The sequence below is a fragment of the Lontra canadensis genome, unplaced genomic scaffold, assembly GCF_010015895.1.
Source record: "Lontra canadensis isolate GAN:19392208 unplaced genomic scaffold, GSC_riverotter_1.0 scaffold194, whole genome shotgun sequence".
Classification (NCBI taxonomy): Eukaryota; Metazoa; Chordata; class Mammalia; order Carnivora; family Mustelidae; genus Lontra; species Lontra canadensis.
In genome coordinates, this window is record NW_022631188.1 from 526461 (window position 1) to 534480 (window position 8020).

Consider the following 8020-nt stretch of genomic DNA (forward strand, 5'->3'; position numbering starts at 1 on the left):
TGGAATCACCATTGACTGACAAAGCTTTGCATTATCATTATTATCACTAAGAAAAGAGAACCAGCAGAGGAAAAAAATGAACCAGTAATATCTGCAGGCAACCCACAGAAGTAGGAAAAAAAAATCAGACAATAAACGTCTTAAAAGAAGCTCCACTTCATGTATATTTAAAGATATGCTAATTAAAATAGTAATACATTTTCCCTTCCATCAGATTGACAAATATTTCTAAAATTAATAATAACAAATCTGGGCTAGATGTTGGAAAGCCTGATTTGAAATACTGTGGTGGTGATGTAAATGGGCAGAAGCACATTAAAAGATAATTAAGTCCTATTAAAATTTAAAGACTTATATCCTTATTCCCTTCCTAAAACCCAACTATCCAGTGGGGGTGGGAGGGATGCAAGTTCAAGTGTAGTATGTACACTCTCATTATTATTATCATTTTAAACACCTATGAAGGTAGGTCCATAAAGAGTTTTAGGTAATATCAGTGAGGACCCTTCAGCCTCAGTTTCATGAAGGCTCAAATTCAGACTTTTCTCGATTCCTCCAAAATACATTATACATACAATTATTGTATATTTATTTGGTGTTAACAGAGTTCATCTTTCAGTATAATTATTTCAAATATATCCTAATGTTTAGAATCTTCATATTGTGTTTATTTTGTATTTATTTCAATGTGCTGTAAGACTAAAAAAAGTGGAAATTGCCCTGGGCCTTTTACAACCTTTGAAAAACCATGATGGGCACTGACATCAAAAATATCTGCAAGAAATGACATATCAGATAAAGGGCTAGCATCCAAGATCTATAAAGAACTTAATCAAACTCAACATCCAAAGAACAAATGATCCAGCCAAGACATGGGCGGAAGACATGAACAGACATTTCTGCAAAGAAGACATCTAAATGGCCAACAGACACATGAAAAAATGTTCAACATCACTTGCCATCAGGGTAATACAAATCAAAACCACAATGAGATCCCACCTCACACCAGTCAGAATGGCTAAAATTAACAAGTCAGGAAATCACAGATGTTGGCAAGGATGCAGAGAAAGGGGGACCCCCCTACACTGTTGGTGGGAATGCAAGTTGGTGCAGCCACTCTGGAAAAGAGCACGGAGGTTCCTCAAAAAGTTGAAAATAGAGCTACCCTACGACCCAGCAACTGCACTGCTGGGTATTTACCCTAAAGATACAAATGTAGGGATCCGAAGGGGCACATGCACCCCAATGTTCATAGCAGCAATGTCCACGACAGAGGAACTGTGGAAAGTTAAACTTGGCTTGATGTCTACTGACAGATGAACAGATAAAGATGTGGTATATAAAATGGAATATTACTCAGCCATCAGAAAAGATGAATACTTACCATTACATCCATGTGGATGGAACTGGAGGGGATTATGCTAAGCAAAATAAGTCAGTCAGAGAAAGACAATTATCATATGATCTCACTCATATGTGGAATTTAAGAAACAATATGAGGATCATAGGGGAAGGGAAAGAAAAATAAAATAAGATGAAAACAGAGGGAGACAAACCATACGAGACTCTTATTCTCAGGAAACAAACTGAAGGTTTGGGGGGTGGGGGGTAACCAGGTGACAGGCATTAAGGAGGGCACGTGATGCAATGATAATGAGCACTGGGTCTTATATATAACTGATGAATCACTGAACTCTATTTCTGAAACTAATAATACACTATAATTAATCGAATTTAAACAAAAAACAAAAATCTGCAAGAAGTACATCATTTAGAAGTCATTTTAGTAATTAACCTATCATTTACCTTGCCTTTGTAAAGATATCCAAAAAAAGATTAAGAAAAGTTACCATTTGTAGAATATTTACAGATAAAAATGCAAAAGAAGTGTTTGAAAAATCATCATTTTACAACTGTTAAGGCACAGTGAATGCAGGCAGTAGTAATCAGGGGTTGAGAAACTGCTGGGCGGAAGGCAAAGGGGCAGAGTAGCTGATACTTTCTGAACCCAGGGAACAATCTTAGCGTAATTAGAAGTGGAAAAACCCAAGTTATATGCCACCCGCCGTGATGCTACAGGAAATACATAGTGAAACTTTTTTTTTTTTAAAATTTTTTTTTTTTTTTTTTGAGAGAGAGAGGCGGTGGGGGGGGGGGGCGGGACAGACTCCCGGCTGAGCAGGAAGCAGGACACTGAGATCATGACCTGAGCCCAGGACTCCCGGATCATGACTCAAGCCAAGTTTAGCTGACTGAGCCACCCAGGCGCCCCTTACACAGTGAAACTTATAATACATTGTAGCCTGGAACAACTGAATGTGAATCCAACAAAATTTCCATGCCTAATGACCAGTTTACAAGAGATACGGAGAATAAGAAAACACATTAAGTGATACCACAAGGAAAACATCAACCAAACTTAGAACATAAGAAATTTCTACAGGACGGATCACTGAGTTACATAAACAAGCGAATGGTATTAAAAAAAAAAAAAAAGGGTACTGTTACACGGTGAGAATTTTAAGAGATTTTACCAAACAAAAGCAATGTGTGGACCTTGTTTGGATTATGAATCAAACAAATCAACTATAAAAAGGCATTTTTACAAAACTGAGAAAATTGAACTCGGACTGGATATTAGTATTAAGAATTTTAGTTAAGGGCGCCTGGTGGCTCAGTTGGTTAAGTGTCGGGCTCTTAATTTTGGCTCAGGTCATGATCTCAGGGTTGTGAGATCGAGCTCCACACTGGGCTCTGAGCTGTGTGTGGTGTCTGCCTGACATTCTCTCTCCCTCTGCCCCTCCCTGCACCTCTGTAAAAGAAACATTAGGGGATAAATTTAGTTAATTAGAATTGTAGTTAATTTTTTTAGATGTGATAAAGTTATTGAAATTATTTTTAATGTCTTTATCTATTAGAGGTATATACTGAGATATTTAAAGATCAAACTGCATGATGCTTGAAAATAGCTTGAAATACCTCAGAAAAAAAGGAGGGGAATGAATGAAATAAGAGCAGCATGTGTTCATCATTGCTGAACCAGGCTGAGGCGGATGTGGACATTCATTATACTATTCTAACTTTATGCAAGTTTCAATGTTTTAATAACCCAAGTTAAAAGATTTTATTTGATGCAGATCTCTTGGTTGTAAACTCCTAGTTTTTATTTGTAAACAGTAGTCAGGGCACCTGGTACCTCCGTTGCTTGAGCATAAACTCTTGATTTCAGCTCAGGTTGTGATCTCAGGATCAAGCCCCGCCCTGGCTCTGTTTGCTCAGAGTGCCGTCTGCTTGGAGTTCTCTCCCTCCCCCTGCTCCCTCTCTTAAATAAATAAATCTTTATATATAAACAGTGGTAAAAAGCTCCCATTCTTAAAAGCTTAGTTTGATGAGTACACAACTCTAGATTGACAATTATTTTATTTCAATACTTCTAAAATAGATTTCCCTTTTCCTGGATTGTATCATGGAATTAAGGTTGTTGTTAACATTCTAACTGTTCCTCCTTTGCAGGAGACCTGTCCGTGTTCTCTGATTTCAGAACTCCTCTTTCAGTAGGAGGCGTGAAGTTATAGTTGTTCACTTTACCTTGCTTGTGATACACTGTGCTTTCTGAATCTTTTATGCATGAAAATTCCTCTCCAGTTCTGGGAAATTCTCAGCTATTATATTTTCAAATATTACCTCACCTACATTTTTCTTTTATTCCTGGTTGTAATTATTATATACTTCAGAATGTATTACCTGAGACTACATCTCTACTGTGTTCTTTTATTTACCTTCTGTGGCTGTGTTATAAACTACCCCAAAACTCAGGGGTTTAAAACAACACCCACTTATTATTTTCTCACAGTTCTATGAGATGGCAATATAGGGAGAGCTCAAGTGGGCTGTATTGTCCCTTCTCTTTGTGGGGTCAGCTGGACTAATTTCTATGTGGCCGACGGGCAGGTCAGCCAGAGACTGTTCTTGGATGGCCTCAATAACATATCCGACAGGGACTATTTCTGGGAGTTGATAGATTTCCTTCATGTGATCTTTCTAGCAGGATGGTCCAGACTTTTTTTTTTACAATGATAGCCATCTTCCAGGAAAGTGAGGGTTGGCATGACAAGGTTTCTCTAGATCAGGCCTGGAAGTGGCACAACATCATCTCATTGTACTCCACTGGTAAGAGCAGCTCAGAGTCAAGGTTTAGAGGAATAAGTAGACTCCACCCCTTGATGGGAGGCAGTGCAAATGACCTGTGGTCAGGTTCATCTGTCACAGCTTGCTTCGCATGTTCCACGTTAACTACTTTTGTTGTATTCTGGATCAGCGTTTTGGCTTTATCTCTCAGTGTAGTAATTCTTTCTTTGGTTGCAGCTAATATGCTGTTTAATCTTACCTATTAGAAATTTTTCATTTCAATTATTATTATCTTTATTTCTAAGTTCTAAATTTTATATCATTCTATTCATTCTTCTTGCATACTCTGTATCCTTAATTTATTGATACATATCCCACATAGCTATTCTTTGTCTTGTATCTTAAAATTTCAACATCTGCAGTTGCTTAGGTCTACATATGTCACATTTTTTATCTTCTAAACCATAGGCATAATGGTTTATCTTCCTGTGTGTGTAGTCATCCTTACTGTTGAGCTGGTTGTATGATCTTAATACGAATGAGTCTTGCAGGTGCAACCTGGGGAAGCCTCTGTCAAAGGGGAAATGTTTCTACTTCTTCCTGAACTGGGGACAAAGCTGACCCTGAGCCACCTGTGTCCCACTACAGTGGGACAGAGTGGGACCGTAACAAGTGTCAGGCTCTGCTCTTCCACCTCCCCACTCTTATGATATAAAAACATTCATCCCTACAGTGGCGTCGGCACCTGGCTTCAGGATCCCCTGCTCCTTGACTGACGTAGGTGAGTTTCCTGTACTGCTTGCTCCCAGCCTCTCTGACTCCCAGGCCCTCTGGGCAGGGCTCCCACATCTCATGTTTGGATCACTAATTGTCCTGACCTGGGCTCAAGGTGCCCCTGAATTACTGTAGAGCCAGGTAATATTTACTGGTTTTGAGTGACCCCCTAGAGAATTCCCCAACTCTTTGTGAGACTAGAAAAGTCACAAAGCGGGTATATTCAAGGACTAATGGTTGGGAAGTAGGACCTTCTAATAAGTCGTAACTGGTGAAGATTAAAAAAAAACAAAACAAAAACAAGAACCAAAAGGCACAAATCACTGAAAATGGACAGTCCTGTCATAAAAAGTGATGGTTTTCAATCCATAAAGAATGCCACAGATGAAATTCATGGACATGTAATAGACTGGAAGGAGATTTTTGCAACAACTAAGACTGACCAGAAATCAATATATACTAAATAAAAAGACCCCTTTTTAAAAAACAAAAATTTAAAAATACCACCAGAGGGGCATCTGTCTGGCTCAGTTGGTAGAGCACCTGACTCTTGATCTCAGGGTTGTAAGTTCAAGGACCACGTTGGCTGCAGAGATTGCTTAAAAAAAAAAAAAAAAATCTTATGAAAAAAATGAAATACCATCAGAAAAAGAGGCAACACAAAAGAAAAATGGGACAAGGAAATAAATAATTCAGAAAAGTAATACCTAAATGACCTCCAATATTAAGAGATGTTGAACCTCACTAGAAATCAGAGGAAGGCAAATCACGAAGAATCCCGCCTATGGAGGAATGGCGCTGATCATGAAGGTGAACAGCAGGTGTTGTTAAAGATGCTGGGGATGGAAACTTCTGTGTGCTTCTGGCAGGAGAGAAGTCAGCACAGCTGTCCTCCAACGCCACCCTGCACAACGCACTGCAATCAAGTATCACATGTCTGCTCTAACAGACCCAGGGCCCCAAACTCGGGTGGCTGACAGCAACACGCATTCTCTTCCGCTGTTAGAGGTGTTTTCGGGGCCGCGCTCCTTGCAGAGGCTGCAGGGGAGACTCTGTTTCCTTCAATTTTCTGGCTGTTGGAGCTGCACTGTTTTCATCTCTCCTTTGCCTTCCCCTCATGGCAGGGCAGGGGTGACTACCTTCAGGGCCCATCCAGACAGCCCAGGATGACTTTCCCAGAGCAGAACCCCTACTGCCATCACATCCGCACTCTCTCCGCCTGAGGTAACAGTCCCAGCTGAGACCTGAAGGCCTTGGAGGGCCACGTGGTCAAGTTTACCACCGGCATGTGTATTTTTGGACCCTGGGTGGCATATCCCAGCGAAATTCTGCTGCAAATCCTCAGGGAAAACTTAACGAAGATGCTTTCGGCAAACAGGCACAACATCAAATTTTAAAGCCTTAACTGTGGTCCTTACCCCTCTTCTTCGTCTCTGCTCTTTTCATTGTAAAGACTGAACGAGAGAGTTCTCCCGCTAAACACCAGAGTATTGGGACGTGGTGTTGTCACTCATCCGTGGGAGGCAGTCTCCAGATGCGATCATTACAACACCAGCTACCTTGTATGCAGTGGGAAAGGCATGGCCTGAAACTACCACTGAAAACTACAGGCAGACCCAAACGGAAAACGTTCTACTAGGGCAGGGCGGGGAGGGAAGGCTGTGGGAATGTTCCAGATTAAAGAAAACAAAAAAGACAGGCCAACTAAATGCAATGCCTGACCCCAGACTAGACGCTGTACCAGAGGGGAAATCGGGTCAGATGGTCAAACTGGCGGGCGGACTTGTAGTGGAAACAGGGCTACTGCGTCAGGGTCAAACTAGCCAAGTGTGTGAGCGATGGGGTGGGCTGCAACTTAGTCTCAAAGGAGAGATAGAGGAAGCAAACGTTGAAGCAAAGGTAATAATATTAACAATAGCTAAAAGTGGGTAAAAGGCAGACTGGTATTTTTATGCTATTTTTTTTTTTCAACTTTCTAATAAGTTTGAAGGTGTTTCAGAGGCAGAGAGGGAATGCACAGGAGGCTCCAGAGAAATCAACGGCTGGGAATTTGGGCTGGACCGAGCCAACTCTCTAAAATAGAAGCTTTACCCCCAAACCATCCAATGAACCAACGATTCTTCGTGGCTCCTGGGGTCCCCACGGGCTGGTCGTGAGCAGGAGCCTGGGCTCCCCGGCCCGCTCACCTGACACGAAGCAACATTGCCACGCAACCCTCAAGAGCCCCGCAGAGCGGGTGCCAGGGCTTTGCGGACGGGGACACCTGTCCCAGCTTGTCCTTGTGATCAGTGCAGGACATCGCGAGCCCGCGGGACGCCCCCTGCCACCAGCACAGTGTGTTCAGGGGCAGTTTCCGGCTGCCGGAAACCGAGATGGTGGGAGGGTCCGGGGGAGGGGCGCGGGGGGCGCGGACCCCGCCCCCGGCCTCCCCCTCACCGCCCCCTGCTGCGCGCCCCCCCTCGCCTCTGCGGCGCCGCACCGCCCCCTGCTGCGGCCTCCCGCGGCTTCTCAGCTGCAGGCAGAACACGTGGCTGCAGAGGGCGAGACCGCGCGGGCTCCGCCGCCTCCTCCCGCGAACCCCGCCGGGGCGTTTCGGACGCCGCGCGCAGCCGGCCCGCACGTGAGAAGTCTGCGCCCCCGTTTTCTCCGCGTCTTCCTAAGGCTTTCGGAGGCGAAGAACAATTATAAATCACGAAAGGAATCCGCAGCACCGCGCCCGTAATCGGGGGTGTAGCTCAGTGGTAGAGCGCGTGCTTAGCATGTACGAGGTCCCGGGTTCAATCCCCGGCACCTCCACCAGTTTTGGGGGGATGCGCCTGGGATCGGGGCGCGTCTCCCCGCTAACCCGCCGCCTGCTCTCGTTCCGTTTTCTACCCGCCCGGACTGCGGCAGTGACACCCGACTTACTACTGAGAACGAATGTCCTGGGCCCTGCGCCCCAGGAAAGCGCAGAGCCTCGGTCTCATCCGCTTTCTTTTGAATTCTGGGAAGTTCTTGGGGCAAAGAACACATTGGAGGTGGAACAGCATAAAAAGATGGTATTGATCTTTTTTTCCCTTCTGAACTTGCGAACTACTTTACCCCTTTTTGTGTCACCAGACACGGACCCAGGGGGCCC

The 8020-nt window shown here is 43.8% G+C and overlaps 1 non-coding gene across 1 annotated transcript; it reads left to right on the plus strand.

The window, feature by feature from the left end:
- Positions 1-7626: 7626 nt before the first annotated feature.
- On the plus strand, positions 7627-7698 carry TRNAA-AGC. Its single transcript has one exon. It is a non-coding gene; the product is annotated as a tRNA-Ala (tRNA).
- The last annotated feature ends 322 nt before the right edge of the window (positions 7699-8020 follow it).